Source organism: Geotrypetes seraphini, chromosome 2 (genome assembly GCF_902459505.1).
Source record: "Geotrypetes seraphini chromosome 2, aGeoSer1.1, whole genome shotgun sequence".
NCBI lineage: Eukaryota > Metazoa > Chordata > Amphibia > Gymnophiona > Dermophiidae > Geotrypetes > Geotrypetes seraphini.
This window is the reverse complement of record NC_047085.1, coordinates 123,464,120-123,482,929: the sequence shown is the minus strand read 5'-3', so window position 1 is coordinate 123,482,929 and position 18,810 is coordinate 123,464,120. Positions and strand designations below refer to the sequence as shown.

General features: G+C 40.8%; 1 long non-coding RNA gene across 1 annotated transcript; it reads right to left on the bottom strand.

The window, feature by feature from the left end:
* Window positions 1–5,137: 5,137 nt before the first annotated feature.
* On the bottom strand, window positions 5,138–18,116 carry LOC117353898. Its single transcript, XR_004538067.1, has 2 exons — window positions 18,004–18,116; window positions 5,138–5,260 (listed from the first exon to the last, which is right to left on the bottom strand). It is a non-coding gene; the product is annotated as an uncharacterized LOC117353898 (long non-coding RNA).
* Between the last annotated feature and the right edge of the window lie 694 nt (window positions 18,117–18,810).

The window sequence follows — 18,810 nt, the reverse complement described above, 5'->3', positions numbered from 1 at the left end:
AGCCATCTCAGCAAGGTAAGGGAAGAGGGCAGGGGTTAGTGGAGGCAAAGGAGGGTGGTTGCATGGTGGTGGGAGAGAGTGGGCATCTCTCCCATTGCTGGGAGGGACGGCAGGGTGTGGGTTGCTTAGTGGCAGAAGAGTGTGCATCTCTCCTGCTGCCAGGGGTACGTGGGGGAGCATTGCTTGGTGGCGGGAGGAAGTGGGCATCTCTCCCACTGCTGGGGGGGGATGTGGGAAGGCGCTGCATGTCGACAGGAGAGAGTGGGCATCTCTTCTGCCAATCTTCAATTTGTTATTTGTTATTTTAATTTACGTGTGGGTGTGGTGGGGATGTCTGAGCTGTCAAACCTTACTTTCCTATAAGTGAATGAGCCAATCAGCGCTCAGGTACTGATCAGAAAGTAAGGCAATGACATCTCAGTCCTGTTGGTAAATTTTGGCTGCAAATGTGGCACAATGAGGTTAGAGAATCACTTGGTGATTATAGAGAATCGAGCAGAGTGATCATTTTAATATTAATGACCTCGTTGTATTACATTTGCATGGCAGAAAACTCGGAAAAAACCTCGGTAAGCCGTTTTGATAATCCACCCCTGGAACCATTTTAGCGAGCATGTTAAAGGCAGATTTGAGTTTTGAGAATCTGCCCCTATGTGAGCTGTTATGATTTTTATTGAATAGGTATAGAGTATTTGTGTTGAGGGATGATAAGCAGGTGAGCAAAGAGTGGGCGTGGAGAGCTAACTGCAGGAACAGCAAACACACATGCTAGACATAGGGCTCCTTTTATCAAGGTGCGCTAAGGGGGTTAGCGCGTCGGACATTTCATCACGCGCTAACCCCTGCGTCAGCCTAAAATCCTAACACCTCGTTGGCAGGCGGTTTAACGTGCGGTATTCTGTAAAATGTAAAAGGACCCCATAGTTGCTGTGTTAAGATTTGCATTTTCCCCATGATAATGCTTTGTGTTAAAACACAATAACTTTAAAATCTAACACACTTTAGCATAAGGTCCTTTATGTGTAACAAGTATTAAGCCAGACTGAAGTGACCTTAGCTTCTCACCATCTATCGTTAATTTTGAATCCCATTTCTAATATATATATTTTACAGTATGTCCAATGTTGATCAACTGGCTCTTTGTACGTGGCTGTTTACTTCCCAAAGTGAAATTCAATTTTTCATTGTTGATTATTGTTGCCCACTGGACATAATTTATGTGCCCTCTAGTTTTCTTTCTTTAATTTGCCTGTGCTTTTTTAATATTTTCAGTATAATTTTTGATTATTTTGTTTTACTTTGTTTTCAGTATATACATATGTTTTTATGTCTCTCTGGTTTAAGTTGCCCTTCTTGGTTATGTGTCAAAACCCTTAATTTACTTAATTACCCCTGACATAGGTATTTGTCACCAAAGCATGTTAGGGTAATGAAGGATGAAAAGCTGTACTGGAGTGATGAGGATTGTACTATTGGGTGTTAGTAACATAGTAAATATGAGGGGGTGCTGAAAAGTTCTCAGCCCAAGTAAGAATGGAAAGACATGGAGCCATGAAACTTACAAGTTCTTCCACATATTCACCCCTAAGTTCAACACACTTGGCACATCATGTCTGAAGTTTCTGTAACCCTTCCAAAAAATAATATGATGTCTGGTCACTGAAATAGTGCTCTGCTGCTGCAATCACCTCCGAATCATTCAAACATTGTCACCCTTTCACACTTTTTTAAGGTTCGGAAACAGAAAATAGTCATATGGAACAAGATCTGGTGAGTAGAATGGATGATCTATGCACTAAAACCCCAACTGCATCAAAACATCTATCGTTTTACCAACCCTGTGAGCAGGTGCATTGTCTTGCAAAAGAACTTTTCTGCAGCTTCCCTCTTTCTTTCAATGCCTCCTTTAATCAGTACAGCAAGTTACAGAAGTATTCTGCATTAACTGTTTATCTTCCAATGGGCTACTCAGTCATTACAACACCTTTTTGATACCAAAACACTGTGGCCATGACCTTTCCTACTGACCTTTGGGTCTAGAATTTCCATTGGCCTTGGAGAACCTGAATATTGTCATTGCATGGACTGTGGTTTTGTCTCAGGAACATAGTGGTGTAACCATGTTTCATCAACAGTAAATAGTTATTCCAAAAAGTTGGCACCAACTCGCTGAAAATGCTACATAAACTGGGAAGTGTCCACTCAATGTTGTTTCTCATCAGTATTCAAATATTTGGGCACCCACATGGCTGATAGCTTCTGCATACCCAGCTGCTTGTGGATTATTCACCCAATACATTCCTTGGCAGTGGCGTACCAAGGGGAGGGGGGGTGGTCTGCCCCAGGTACAAGCCATGAGGGGGGTGTTCCCGGCCTTGGAGTCATGGTCCGGGAACTTCCTTTTTCACGGCCCGGTCCCAAGGCTCTGGGTAGTCCCCGTGGCCCAGCATGTTCCCAGCCTTCTTGCATGTTCAGTCCGATGGCCCTTTTCCTTCCGTGAAGCTGAAAAACTTCTGGCCTCAGCAGTGATTCAGCTACATCATCTGCGGCTCCCCTTCCTGCTTTCCGCGTCTGCCAATGACGCAACTTCCTGTTTCCGCCCGGGTGGATTGCGTCAGAGGCAAACACGGAAAGCAGGAAGGGGAGCTGCAGGCGATGTCTAAAACACCATACTCATCACATGTAAATGGTTTGATATCTGTATGGATTTTCTGGTAGACAGTGAGTTTATAGCGTTGCTTGAAACTTTTACTGCAGTCAATACATTTAAATCATTACTCACCTGTGTGATTTCTCTTGTGGATTGTAAGTCTTCCTTTTTGACTAAAGCTTTTACCACAATCAGAACATATAGATCGTTTCATATCCATGTAACTTCTCTCATGTATTATAAGCTTTGTCTTTTGTCTGAAGCTTTTACCACACTGTACATGCAAATGGTGTTATACCTGTGCAATTTCTTTCATGGATAGTGAGCTTTCCCTTCTGATTGAAACTTTCACCACACTCTGTACATGTAAATCGTTTCACACCACAGTGAATTCTCTCATGAATGTTAAGCTTTGCTTTCTGGGTAAAGCTTTTACCACACTTAGCACATGTAAATGGTTTTATACCTGTATGAATTTTTTCATGGACAGTAAATTGTCCCTTCTGGGTAAAGCTTTTACCACACTCAGTACATAAAAATGGTTTTACACCTATATGAATGGTAAGCTTTCCCTTTTTGCTGAAGCTTTTACCAGGTAAATGGTTTCACACCTGTGTGACTTCTCTCATGGATTATGAGTTTTTCTTTCTGGCCAAAACTTTTACCACACTCATAACAGATAAATAGTTTCAGTCCCATGTGACATCTCTCATGCCTCCACAGACTCCAACTAATCCAGAACACCGCGGCCAAACTCATCTTCTCAAAAAGCAAATTTGACCATGCCTCTCCACTCCTGTCCAAGCTGCACTGGCTTCCTGTCATCTCCAGGGTCCATTTTAAATGTGCCTGCTTAACCTTCAAGATGCTCCACGGCATCCTTCCACCTCTTATTCCTCTATCCTGGAATTCCTCAAATCCATTCTCCACCAGATCCACGCAAAAATTAAAACTATCCGTCCCCTCCTCAAAGGGTATCTCCCTCGTCGGTAAACTCGGGTCCTCCCTCCACTTCAGAATCGCTCAGCTCTGGAATAGTCTCCCTTCCCCTCTCCGCAACTTGAGCCCCCTTCTACCATTCCGTAAGCTTCTGAAGACTTGGCTCTTCTCCAAAACGTAACCCGTCCCCTCCCTATTATTATCACACCTAACCTCTCTCTTACTTACTTTTATAAACCCACTGGAGTTCCGTTGCTTCCTATCCATGTAAACCGTGTCGAGCTCCACCTGTGGAGATGATGCGGTATATAAACCCAAGATTTAGATTAGATTAGATTAGATTAGTTTTGCTTTCTGAAGCCTTTACCACACTCAATACATACAAATTATTTATCTCCGTACTGGGTGTTTTTTTTTTTTCTATTTATTAATTTTCAAAACTACAACAGTGCAATACAACCAATGCAACTCATAGTAATACAATAAAAGCACATTCATCTTTCTCATGTTCATAATCATCCATTCCCCCCCACCCACCCGTACAATTGTCATTCTGTAAAACACAAACATATAATATCATAAATATCCTATCTATTCTGAATAATATCTTCTCACCCATCCCAATTATAAATATTCAAAAATAAATTTATGACATAAAGAATCCCCCTCCCTCCTGTCCTGGATATGTACCAAAGTAAAGAACAAACTGATTCCCAGTCAACAAACAATTACAATGAGGTAATATAAGTTGCCAATGGGCCCCATATTAATTTAAATATATTACCATGTTCTAAATTTTCAGCATTTATTCTTTCAAATCTATAACTAGAGCAAAGACTTGCCCACCAGAACGAAAAATTTAAACAATCACAGTTCTTCCAATTTTCATACTGGGTGTTTCGACAGTTTGAGATGTCTCTATTCCTACTGAATTCTTTCTCACTCTTAGAAGTAATTAATGATCTCTCTCCAGTTTGAATTTGGTGTTTTCTAAATGCTTTTCTGTGACAACAGCTTTTCTTAGATTCCTTACTTGAAATTGGTTTATCCTTTATGTGGAACTTTGCATTTCTTGTGAAGATTTCATCCTGACTGAAGCTCTTGTCACAAAAGTATGATAATTCTCTTTCATCAGTGGGGATTTTCATGCATTTTGGGAAGTTTGCTTTAATAAAAATGCATTGTCCATTTATTGCAGTTATACGCATTCTGGCTTCTCCATTCATATTTTGATGTTGCACTAGTCCTTTCTTCATCCTCAAACCTTTCTTGAAAGTGCAAGTTTCTGTTGTCATAGTTCTTCCCTCGGAGAGGAAGTTTTCCTCCAGTCTACACATGAAAATGGCATTTCCACAGAGTCAGAACTCCGCTCTGATTTCAGAGATACATGATACCCACATAATATATCACATAAGCATGTTTGTTCTCTTGCTTGGTTTATCTTCTCCAACTTTGTATGTGTGACACTACTGGCACTTTGCTCAAACAAAGCATCTTGTTGAACTAATTTGTTTCTTTTTCAATATGCATGGATTCTGGAACTTTTTCCCCAGTCATAACAAGAAGGATTGCAATGTTTCTCTGTTTCTAATAACATCTTGCTCTCTTCTGGATTTTCACTGTGTTCCCAGTGATATGTCTCTTTACTGTTGTTTCTGAGATAATTTTTTTCTAAATTAAAACAAAAGCAAAAATTGGATTAGTTTTATAGTAGAACATTTAATCCAGTAGCAAACTTAACATTTGTTTTATCATGTTTCTGCTATACTCCTGAAGAGGGCATTACATGCCCAGCAACTCTGTATCATGTCCTCTTACAGGACATTATCCCAGTGGCAATTGTGTTTATTGTGAATTGGTGATTAGGACTGATAGGATCAATATTCCACATTCTACCCGTATGTTCCAATTACGTCACCAGACAGTTTGCAACACAAAGGCAGTAGTATACTGCATAACAGATATTATTTAGGTCACACTCAATGAGGAAATTCAGAATAATGGAACATTTAAGTGGCTTACGAATGAAAAAAATGGAGACTCCGCTTACACAACATTGGGTCCCAGGGCCGCCATCAGGGCAGTACCACCAGTCCTGCATTCAGGGGCCTGGAGCTGACAGGGGGCCCGGGCTTCCCCAGGATCCTAGGCTACAGTCTAGGGGGAGGGGCGGTCCGCCCCACGTGGACAGGAGAGAGCTGGACGGGGGACCCACGGAATTCAATACATCTCGAGTGGCAAGGCTCGTCTTCTGTTCCTGCCTGCCCTGCCGCTCACATATAGCCGATCGCAAGTGTTCCCCGATGTCAGCGCTGACGGCAGAGGGAGGGCTTAAGCAAAGCCTGCCCTCCGACGTCAGCGCTGACATCGGAGAATACTTCCGGTCGGCTATTTGTGCGCGGCAGGGCAGGCAGGAAACAGAAGACAAGCCTCGCGGCTTGAGCTTCGTTTTGCTGAGAAAGTTGCAAAGATGGGCTGGGAGGCAAACGCGGAACACAAAAGGGGGGAGGGAGTGCGTTTTGGACACAAGGCATGAACTTGGGAGAGAGGAAGGGAGGGAAAGAGATGCTGAGGTGGGGGAGAGAATGGGTTTTTGGACACAGAAGGCATGGACTTGGGAGAGAGGAAGGGAGGGAAAGAGATGCTGAGGTGGGGGAGGGAATGGGTTTTTGGACACAGAAGGCATGGACTTGGGAGAGAGGAAGGGAGGAAAAGAGATGCTGAGGTGGGGGAGGGAATGGGTTTTTGGACACAGAAGGCATGGACTTGGGAGAGAAGAAGGGAGGGAAAGAGATGCTGAGATGGGGGAGGGAATGCTTTTTTGAACACAGAAGGCATGAACTTGGGAGAGAGGAAGGGAGGGAAAGAGATGGTTGTGTACACAGGGGAATAGAAGAAAGGAGAATTTTTGGTCATAGGGAGGGAGTGAGGTACAGATAGTGGCATACTAGGGTGGGGGGGCGGTCCGCCCCGCCCCTGGTTTACGTCCCAAGGGGGTGCACAGCTAGCCACCCTCCAGTGTTCTCCCTAGGCCAGCAAACTACGGCTCTTTAGCCACTTGAGTGCCACCGCCGCCATCGGGAACAGGTCGGCGCCAAGTTCTCCCTGCTTTTCCTTGTGGGGCCAGCCAACTCTCGCCACTCGCGTCAATTCTGACATCGGAGAGGACCTTCTGGGCCAGCCAATCGCTGCCTGGCTGGCCTAGAACGTCCTCTCCGACGTTAGAATTGACGTCGGGTGGCGAGAGTTGGTCGGCCCCGCGGGGAAGAGAAGCAGGGCGAACTCGGCGCTGGCCTCTTCCCGATGGCGGCAGTGGCAGCCTATTCCCCAGTGGTGGTGGCAGCATTTTCCCAATGGTGGTGGCATAGGGGAGGGCAGGGAGAAAGAAAGAAAGGGGGGACAGGAAGCCAGAAAGAAAGAAAGGGGGCAGGGTGAAACAAAGAAAAATGGGGCAAGGAAAGAGAGAGAGAGAAAGACAGACATACAGAACGAAAGAGGGTGTGGAGAAAGAAAGAAGGGGGCAGGGTGAGAGAGAGAAAAACAGACATACAGAAAGAAAGGGGGTATGGAGAGAGAGAAAAAGAAAGAAGGGGCAGGGTGAAACAAAGAAAAAGTTTGGGGAGGGAATGAGGTCTAGAGGAGAGGAAGCATACAGGAGGCTGAAAGAAGGGAAGAAATATTGGATGCACAGTCAGAAGAATAAAGTGCAACCAGAGACTGATGAAATTACTAAAGGTAGGAAAAATGGTTTTATTTTCAATTTAGTGATCAAAATGTGTCTGCTTTGAGAATTTATATATGCTGTCTATATTTTGCACCATGGCTCCCTTTTACTAAACCGCAATAGCGTTTTTTAGCGCAGGGAGCCTATGAGCGTTGAGAGCAGCATGGGGCATTCAGCGCAGCTCCCTGCGCTAAAAACCGCTATCGCGTTTTAGTAAAAAGGGAGGGGAATATTTGTCTATTTTTGTATAGTTGTTACTGAGATGACATTGCATAAAGTCATCTGCCTTGACCTCTTTGAAAACCCGCGGAATATAAATGATAATTAACATTTTCTCTGCGTACAGCGTGTTTTGTGTTTTTAAAATTTTATTGTTGGTAGATCATTTTGACTTGGCCACAAAGGTAAGGGGGAGGGAGGGAGGGGAACTGCTGAAAGACATCTAGTAATCCTTGAAGGCTTGACTGTGCAGGGAATTATTTTTGTAAAATCATGTTTTGTTATATGACTGGCATTATTTAGACTTTAATTTCTATGAATGAATAGAATGAAAATGATATAAATTACCTGCTTGTTTTTATGTGCGTGTGCTGAAGGAAAGTGGAGAGAGAGTGGGCTGAGGACGCTGAAGAGAAATGGGGAAGAGAGAATGGGGAGAAGACGCTGATTTATAAATTGACAATTGTACAGAATATTGTTTCTTTTTTATATTCATCCATAGCTGCATGTTAATGATGGGCTCGTATGCACTTATTTATCATCATAACATATACATCATCATTAACATGCAGCTGTGGATGTGTAAGGACAGGCTGAGGAGGATGGATGGGAAGGAAGGAAGGTGCACATATCAACATATCGTACATTTTTAACATGCATGATGCAGCTATAGGCAAGCAGAGGAGGATGGGATCATACAGATGTGTATGTTCAGATATGTGCTCAGATGTGTAGTTTTTTCTGATATATTTATTAAGCTTACAGTATTTATAAAAACACATTTAATACTTGTTACAAAAAATATTGTGCAATTGTGATCTACTTCTGGCCTACAAAGGTCAAAAGAAATCCTTAACTGAGATTTTACATTCAAAAGTGAATTATAGCTACTAGCACTATTATTTATTAGTTATTTATTATGCAGATGTTTGTTAGTTTGTTATTAGTTCAGTATTAGACATATGTTAGTTTAGAATAGATAGGTATAGATTAGTTTAGGTTAGGTTAGGGCCCTGCTGAAAGAGTCTACCTTGACGTGGTTGCAGGCTTACAAATCTTTTGGTCAAAGAGTGTGTATTCGGCCCATGGAAGAAGTGGGGGTCGGAGGGGGGGGAAGGGGTGCATGGGGGGCCCAATAGGATTGCTTAGTAAGGGGCCCAGAAATTTCTGATGGCGGCCCTGTTGGGTCCAACAAGTACATTTGCCCAACCAGTTAATATATTTAGTGTTGATTAAAGTGGACTCTCCCCGGGGTGGTGACATGGCCCGGACTCTTCTATATAAAGAACAGAAGCTTATTTTTGATTGGAATACTGTGGAACCACATGGTCTCAACAGTGAGATCGAGTGGCCTGCAGTATAATCCACTCTAAACACAAGATTTACTTGCCAAGGATTAACAAAGCGAGTGGAGTTTCAGTTACATCATCAATCATGTGACCTGTATGTCAGCAGTACAAATAGGTCTCTCTTGTGGCCGCTCCGTATGAATGATTCCCTGGAGCAGGCGTACAGCTTCTAAATGTGTAAAATTTATACATTTTTTCATTGACAGGAGATAATTTTGTATTAAGATACTTAGGGTGCATATGTTCCATAAGCTCTGGGATGATCCAATACATTCCTTGGCGCATACTATAGCCCTGATGATACCTATAGAAGTTGGGAAAATTTACCCAACCCTCCGTAATCAGTTTTTGTAAAGTTACCATAGCAATTCTAGCATTTTTACCCAGCCAAATAAATTTAACAAGAATATTATTTAATTTTTTATAGAAAGACCCCTGAAAGAAAACCGGTAACATCCCTAATTGGTAGCAAACTACAGGCAAAATCATCATTTTTACAGTCTGAACTCTCCCCCACCACGACAATGCTGTGGATTCCAATGCTCACACATCTCTGAGACCTTTAGCAATATGGATTTTTCATTTACTTGCATCGTTTCTTCCAATGATTTTTGAATCCAAATACCTAAATATTTAATATCTCCTTCCTTCCACAAGAAAGAGAATTTATCAAATAATCCTTTGGTACAGTGAACATTTAAAGGGAGAACCTCGTATTTACTCCAATTTATCTTATACCCTGAAAATTCCCAAATTTTTCAATCAAATCAAGTAAATGTGGAATGTTTGTTTCTGGATTCCTCAAGTGAAGCAAAATGTCATCTGCATAAGCAGAGATTTTATATTCCCAACCTGCATAAGGAATACCCTGAATCTCCTCTGTCTGTTGAATAGCTAATAATAAGGGCTCCAAAACAAGATCAAACAGTAAAGGAGATAATGGACATCCTTGCCTAACACCCCTCCCCAGACAAAACCTCTCTGAGAAAGTATTATTAATGTACAATCTGGCAGAAGGGGAGCTATACAAGGTTTGAATCATTTGAATAAATCCAGACCCAATTCCAAACCAATCCATCGCTTGAAACATGAAGGTCCATTCAACCCGATCAAATGCCTTTTCAGCATCCAAGGATACAGTGAAGACCGGACACAGCAATGTCATTCAACTGTCAAATCAGAATCCATTGTGCAATTGGTTACACCTAGAATGGAAAATTATGTCCCCAATGCGACATAATTGGGGACATAATATAATTTTATTGGATACATGGAAAACCATTAAATTTATTGATAAATTAACAGATGTTCCTATAATGAAATCTACTTTGCAGTCCTTGTGGTTAAACTCCAAGACTCAAGTGGGCGGTGCTGGGATCACCTGGAAGAATTGGATGCAGGCAGGAATTTGGACATTGGATGATTTTGTATCTAATGAGAAACTGCTGGAATTTTCACAACTGCAACAATCATTTGTTTTTGAATTCTCAACAGTATAGGTGTTTGCAGTTGAAGCAGGCCATTTGGAGTGGGTTCCCTGAATGGAAAACTTTTAAAAATTATTTTAGCCTGCAAATCCTTTGCTACCAGACAGATTTATTAGGACATCAGGCTGCCCAGTGGTATAAATTAATTTCTGAATATGTGAATAAAAAAACAAAAAATAGTCTTAGAGATATTTGGAGCATCAAGATTAAGCAGTATATTTCTGTATCTCGTTGGCCACGAATTTGGAATTGGAGGTTAAAATGTACAGCGTCAGCATCTATGAGACAAACATGGTTATTTTTATTACATAGAATTTTTTGGACCTCAGTTCAGTTGCAAAAATTAGATAGTTCTAGATCAAATAGATGCTGGCACTGTCATACTGACATAGGGACTTTAGATCATCTGTTATTTTTTTGTCCGCTAATATTTGGTTTTTGGAAGTCAATTTGGGGACAAATAAATATAGTCTTAGAATCAGATATTCCGTTAACATACGAAGCAATAATTTGTGGTACTATTTTACATATTAAACCTCCCGTTGATAAATTTAAAAGTCGTCTTTTCTTGATTTTAACTGGAATTGCGGTTCAAATGATCACAACAAACTAGAAAAATCATGACAGGTTAAATTATATATTTTGGTGGACAAATGTATGTAATACATATAGATATGAGAAAATGAATGCAGAATGTTTAGGGTTTAGTGTTTTATTTAACAAAATATGGAGTCCATTGGCTTTATTTGCTGATTCACATTAAAAGGTTATATAATACCTTCTGAGATTTTTTCATTACACATCTGGGTTGGGATGAGGGGTGGGGTAGGCAATGATAAAAATATATATGGATATTAATTCTTAATATTTAAAATGTTTAATATTGTCAATATTAATAAAGGGTTTGGGCATAGCTATAATTCTGTAATATTATTGTTTGAGATAGTGTATTCTTTATAATATATTGCTACTTTCTATCAAATGTATTACACTATTGTAACTAAATAAAATAATAATTTAAAAAAAGATACTTAGGGTGCTTTATGTCAGTTTCTTCTAGGGTCGTTCTCCTTGATAAAAACGACTGAGTGAAACCCAACTTGGGTCAGAGAATGGAGATTTAAAATGGATTTATCAGACGCGTTGCTTAAAGTTACCGGTTGAACTTGGAGTGGGTACGCTCAACTGGGCGCAATGTGTTGGATTATTGGATTATTGTTCATATAAAGTTTTATCACTGTATTACACTTGTTTATTGGGATCACATATTTTGCTGGGATTTAATGGACACACAGGACTGAAAGCAAGGACGTTTTTTTATTGAATTAAAAGGCAAACGACCGTCGCACAAGTGCTGGATGGCATTCAGTCAGGAAAGATCATGCAAACCAACATAACATCTCACAGATAAGTGCACTTTTTGTTTCCTTCTTTGTGGCCGAGGACTGATTTTTTTTGTCAAAGCCTTTGATTAAGGAAGGTGGAACAAGAACTGTGCAATGATGGTTCCTTGTTAATCATGGTCCTGGTATCAATCCCAGTAATGACCTGGTGGAGGCACTGAGCACATTAACAATATTTAAATTTATTTAGTATAAGTTTGAAATTGTAGTAAGCACTGAGGTTAATATATAAGCAACATATGAATGCCAGTTTATTTTAGTATTTTCCCATATTTTTGATTTAAGGAAAAAACATACACATATCCTTCCAGTAACTGTCTCTGGTGATCATGCAGAACTATTATCAAAGTCATTTACCCACACAAACAGCATTTTACATAAGAATTAAGGAGAAACAATGCTGGATACTTATTTATGTCAGGACAGTATTAGTGTGTAATTTTCAAACAGTCACACACTTTCTATTTTAAAATTTCCTGACTTTACCTTTGAAAGGTGATGCAAACCATGTGTAAGTAGTACCCACAGACTTTGTCCTAATGTAGGCACTTTGAAAAATGCATCCATCATGTCAGTGAACAGAAGATTAGGTTCTTACCTTTGCTAATCTTCTTTCTTGTAAATCCACGCTCTATTCCTGGATAAGTGGGTTATGCATCCCATGTCATGAGACTGCTTGTAGGAAGCCTCAATTACATAATTTTTTTAGACCCTCCCCTCTTATCTCAGGACTGCCCTCCAGTTCATATAAAAACAGACAGTCACCTGTAGAGGACACAGACAAAAGGGAGTGGTAAAACACCCCAACAAATAAGTCTAATATGCTCACAACATGAAATATCAGAACAATCATAAACAATTGAAACCGGTTATTAAACAGTTATAAACCTGAAATAAATTCAGACAAAAGGAGACCCAGCCTGCACTAACAGAGGGGGGCGCTATAATAGGGACCCCCAAGGCAAAGTGCATAATATATTCAGATGGTATTCTTAGAAAGGCTGGTCAAAAAACCATAAGTAATTTAATTTTATTTTATTTTATTTTATTTCTTATATACCGCTATACCGTTAGGTTCAAAGCGGTTTACAGAAAATATACATTAAGGATACAATAAAAATAAGATAAGTAAAAATAGGTACTTAGAAATTTCCTTGCTGTCCCGAAGGCTCACAATCTAGCGAAAGTACAGCTTACCAGTACAAATTAAGGCAGACAATGGGCGAATCAGCAACTCCCAGGGCGGGTTCCAGGAATAGAGTGTGGATTTACAAGAAAGAAGATTAGCAAAGGTAAGAACCTAATATTTTGTTCTTGTACAATCCCGTACTATTCCTGGACAAGTGGGACATAACAGAGCAGTCCTGTAGAGTCTGGCCCAGAAGCAGGCTCCTCTGTGGTGTGGGAGCACTCCAAAGGGGAATCGCCCTTGATCCAGCACCTGCACACCCACAGGCAGCGTAGGGAATCTCTGACAAGTTAAATACTCTTTCCATAAAAGATTAACAAAGTTCCGAGTAAAACTCTGTACAGGAGGCCCCAAGGATCCCTGTAGGGACTCAGACTGGTTCCATTTGTGCTCCACTGTTTCCATGCACCTGTGTTTTGGCAACTTTACTGTTTAGAGATCCTGGGGAGGGAGTTTTCCCTAACTCCTGTGCGCCTTGAGGTTTCCCAGCCCTAGAGGTCTCAGAGGAGGCTAAACACATGGCTCTTGCCCCTCCCTCATGTGCCCCGCGGCATGCGGTACACAGATGCTCCTCTGCCAACCTCTGCAAACCTGGCATGATATAGGGGTTAAACAGTGAAAGGAATTCATCCCTATCAATTTTAAACCAAATTGAGGGGTGTTTGAGGCAGAGGCTATTAAAGAAAATCAGGAAAAGCTAGATGGCCACTGTGGCAGTCATTTCATGCCAAAAACGGCCTGGGGAAGCTACCCTGAACTTCAAAAAAAATTCAGGGAAGGGTTTTTTGGAGATGGGGGACCCTGCCTCTAGCTCTATAAACTCTAAAATTGGGCAAATTCAGACCCCCCCCCCTTGATTTTCTCCATAGGCTATAACAGCCTACTCACTGTGCCTTGTTGGTAATGCTTGCCTGTGTAAACTCTCATTGCAGCTGACTGGAGAAGACTTTCTGCCTCAGAAGAGATTGCACAGGTCCAAAATCCTTGATCTTTGGGCTCCCAGTCAGACCAAGCCAGACTGAGACCTAAGACCCCCCAGGAAACCACACACCGTGACAGGGGGAGACAAATGAAATCAGCACCCTTGAAGCCCAAAAAGACTTACAGTGTAAGCCAGTGTAAGCCCAAAAAAACTTACAGTGTAAGCCAGCTTCAAGTGGAATGAACCCCCAAGCTCTAAATCCATTAGTGCAGGCTGGCTAGATGGGTACACCAGAGAATTGCCCTGCTAGCAGCAGACCGCTGTCAGGAAGTATGTGTCCTCTCTCAGAGAGAGCTGTCCCAAACAATAGGGTCCTCTCAGCACCGAAGCCTCATAGAAAAAAATACTGAGAGAAAATCCCCAAAATGATAAAATTAAGCAGAGCAGATCAGAAAGACACCTTCTCAATTTTCTTTCAGAAGGAAAAACTGAAGGTGGCAGTACAGTCCTCTGGGGAGGGAGGTGGAGTTGAAAGATATAGACAATATCCTTCCACAATCAGTTCGTAAACAGGGGTAAATCACCTACAGTCTAGATTCCTATACACTTGCACCAGAAATAAGCTAAATAGCACTGGTCCCAGTATGGATCCCTGCAGCACTTCACTATTTAACCTCCTCCATTGAGAAAAATGGCCATATAACCCTACCCTCTGTTTTCTGCCCGATAACCAATTCCTAATCCAAAACTGAACATTACTTCCTATCCCATGACTCTTTAATTTCTGATGACCTTCTAATGAGGAAGTTTGTCTAAAGCTTTCTGAAAATCTAGATACACTATATCAACCAGCTCACCTTTATCCACATGTTTATTCATACCTTCAAAGAAGACAAGCAAATTGGTGAGGCAAGACCTCCTTTGGCCAAACCCATGCTGATTCTGTCCCATTAAATCATGTTTGTCTACGTGTTCCACAATTTTAATTTTATAATTATTTCCACTATTTTGCCCAACACTGAAATCAGGCTTTATGGTCTGTAATTTCCCAGATCACCCCTGGAACCCTTTTAAAAAATCAGCATAAGATTGGCCACCTTCCAATCTTCAAGTTCTATAGACGATTGTAGTGACAGCAGATCAGCAATTTCATGTTTGAGTTTTTTTCAGTATCCTGGGATGTATACTATCCAGTCCAGGTGATTTATCACTCTTTAACTTGTAAATCTGGCTTACTATGTCTTCCAGGTTTAACAAGATTTTTTTTAGTTCCTTCACATCACCACCCTTGAAAACCATTTCCAGTTCAGATAGATCTCTTACATCTTCTTCCTTAAAGACTGAAGCAAATAATTCATTCATTCTCTCCACTATGGCCTTATCCTCCCTGAGCACCCCTTTTACACCTTGATCATCCAATGGTCTCAAAGATTCCCTCACAGTTTTTCTACTTCTGATGTACCTAAACAAATTTGTTACTATGAGTTTTTTGCCTCTTTGGCAAGTTTTTCTTCATATTCATTTTTAGCCTTCTTTATCAGTGCTTTGCATCTAACTTCATGCATTAATTTGGCATTCACTGAATATCAACTATCATACAATAATTGATACCATCATGCTGAGATTATTTATTTTATATCACAATGGGGATTCTCAGAACGCCACCCTGTCCAAACAGGAACAGGGTGGCAGCACTCTTCACTGATTCTACCCAATTTTGTGATATAGATGTACTTTTAAACTTTTTTTGTTTGTTTTATATAATTTTGTCTTAATTTCATAATAAATACCAAATTCTCCTTTTCATTTCAATTCATTTGAATTTCTCTTTATTTATTTCTGTTCTGAATGCTAATAATATTTAACTTAGCTTAATGCTGTTGTCGCACTAGTCCCCACCAACGCGTTTCGAATCTTCCTCAGGATAGGGGTTTGTACCGCAACTACAATAAAGGATAAACATGTCATTAAGGAGAACTAAACCCAATCCTCACTGTCCAAATCATAATCAGACAGTGAAACTCTCTTACCAATTGCATAAGTGTATTCACTTCCCTAGCATAGCGAACACTTGGAAAAGTTGAAGGGGGGACAGATTTAAAACGAATGCTAGGAAGTTCTTCTTTACCCAACGCGTGGTGGACACCTGGAATGCGCTTCCAGAGGGCGTAATAGGGCAGAGTACAGTACAGGGGTTTAAGAAAGGATTGGACAATTTCCTGCTGGAAAAGGGGATAGAGGGGTATAAATAGAGGATTACTGCACAGGTCCTGGACCTGTTGGGCCGCCGCGTGAGCGGACTGCTGGGCATGATGGACCTCAGGTCTGACCCAGCAGAGGCATTGCTTATGTTCTTATGTTCCATTGCAAAATGGCCGCGGCGTCTCAGACATGATATAACCCCCCTGACGTCATCCATTCAAAAACTTAAAGGGCACCCACAATGATCTAAATTTGGCCCCTATACCTCTCTTCTCCATTATGACCGCCTCATATTTCCCAACTAAACAGACTGAATTCCACCAAAATTGGAAAGAAGCTATTCCCCAGTTTGGAGCACTGTGAGTTCAGTCATCAGTGTGAGTGATTCTCGGAGATGAGGAGCGGCCTAGTGGTAGAGCTACTGCCTCAGCACCCCAATGTTGTGGGATCCTAGCAATGCTCCTTGTGACCCTGGGCAAGTCACTTAGTCCTCCATTGCCCCAAGTGCAAAATAAGTACCTGTATATATGTAACCCGCTTTGAATGTGTCACCGCAAAAAGGCGGTATACAAGTCCCATCCCCCTTCCTCCTCTATTCCTTAAGTAAGAATGATCCTGTCTTATTATTATATGGAGTTCTCTTTTTTTATTTTTAATTATAATTGTATTATTAACAGCTTCAACCTGTTTGACATAAGAAGCAGCATATCAAATTTAATAAACGATAAACAAACAGAAGGGGCTGCTGGATGAGCATGAAGAAATTGGAGGTTAAGTTATCTTTCTATGGAAGAAGTTAAGTTATCTTTCTATGGAAGTGATGTATCAAAGTGGATGTTTTATCTCTCCATTAATTCTACATCTTCCTCTTTTGGCTCTAAGATCTCCCTCTTTCTCTTCCCATTATTTTTTTTGCATCTTCTTACAGTTCTCTCTCTTCTTACTTCCTAGTTCCCCCTCTCACTCATCCTTCGGTATCTTCACCCATTTTCCTCTTCCTAACCTCTCTTCCCAGAGATTTTATCTTTCTTCCCAGACATCCCACTTCTCTGGCTCTGTTCTTTATCCCTCCTTCTTGCTTCCCAATACCAAACAGTAAAGATCCTATTCTGATTTATTCAATCATGGTAGCGCGTGAACCATCTCCTCGTACGAGAAATATACTCATATGTGAATGTCTCTAACTCCCTCTAACAATCCCTAGCTATGATCTTTTCCTAACCTAATGATCCTGTCTCTCTCACTCCCCTCCTCCACTGCCTCATCATGTTACTGGCAAGGGCTCAAAATATATGCAGTATATTATTTTTATGAACTTTTTTTTTTTTTGGGGGGGGGGATGTGCTGTCCTTTTTGGGTTACACGAACTTGGCAGAATTGGCTATGACAAGAGCAGAATTGGGAGAAATCAAGTTGTCAGGCTGGGGAGTTCCTTGAAAAGGGGTCAGTTTTTGGTGATGATGTGATTGGAGGCAATAGTGATTGGGATTAATTATCATCTTGCTCTCACCCTGAGCAATCATCCTTTAGGCCCCTCCACCCCATAACTGAGAGGAGAAGAACAGCACTTCATGCCATGATTACTTCCTCTTCCTTTTGCTTCACTCTGATGTTGGCTTAATGGTGCTTCCATGACCTGGAGACTTCTAGGCACCCTCTACTCTAAATTCAGATTGAAGCCAGAGGGAAAATAAAGTGGTTGCAGATGGAGCATAATATTCTGTTCTTCTCCTGCTAATGTGATGGGGAGAGAGAGGAGCATCAAGCCAGGGCTGAGGCTATTTTAACACTGGTAAGAAACATTATCCTGTGTGACTGTTTCCTGTATGAGAAACCATGCGAATGATTAAAGAGATCCCCAGAGGAGCTACTTATTCCACTCTTCACATTGACAATTTTAGATCAGTCCCTCTTCTTACCTGAGCAACTGCTTTTCCCAGTTCTCCTTTTTTTCTGATCCCTGCGCATGCTCATTGTATGACGCTTCTCCCCGTTCAATGTGGGATATAATATCAGACGTGACAGTTATGGAGTCTGATCCTGAAATAAGAGCACCGCATTAGGTTTTCCATAATTACTTGTCCTCTGACATCTTCTCAAAATAATGTCCAGGGGAGTCCAGCCCGAGCTAGAATCAGCCATAAATAGACTTGAAGCAGCAGTGTCTCCTGCTATAGCACATTCTTTTGAAATTCTCTGCCCAACAAACTAAGACTTAATTTCTATCCCCAGTTTAAAACCAGGGATTCATGTTTGGCTGTTCTTACTGGCTTTTAAGGAAAGTAGATTTGTGCAGAAACTTGACAATCCCTCGTCTCTGTATGCAGAAATTCTATAAGGTGGTACCTACTTTTAGGTACATACAATGCACATGTCTGTTATGCAATGTAATAATAACAGTTTATTTATATACCGCAAAGCCGTGAAGTTCTATGTGGTTTACATAATTTAAAATACATTTAAAATACAATAAAAGCAAAAGAAGATTAGAGAATAAAAAACCAGTAGCTAAAAACCCTAAAAATCTAATAATTACATAGTATAAAACTTTACAAATTAACTTCCTAAGTACTTAAAAAATAAATGTGTTTTTAAATGTTTTCTAAATTCCCCATAAATTTCAGTAAAAAGGAGCAGTTGATCTATGCTGCTGCTTGATATGAAAGAAGATGCTGATGATATTTTTTAAGTTTGCATCCTTAACAGGCAGAAAAGCAAAAATCAAA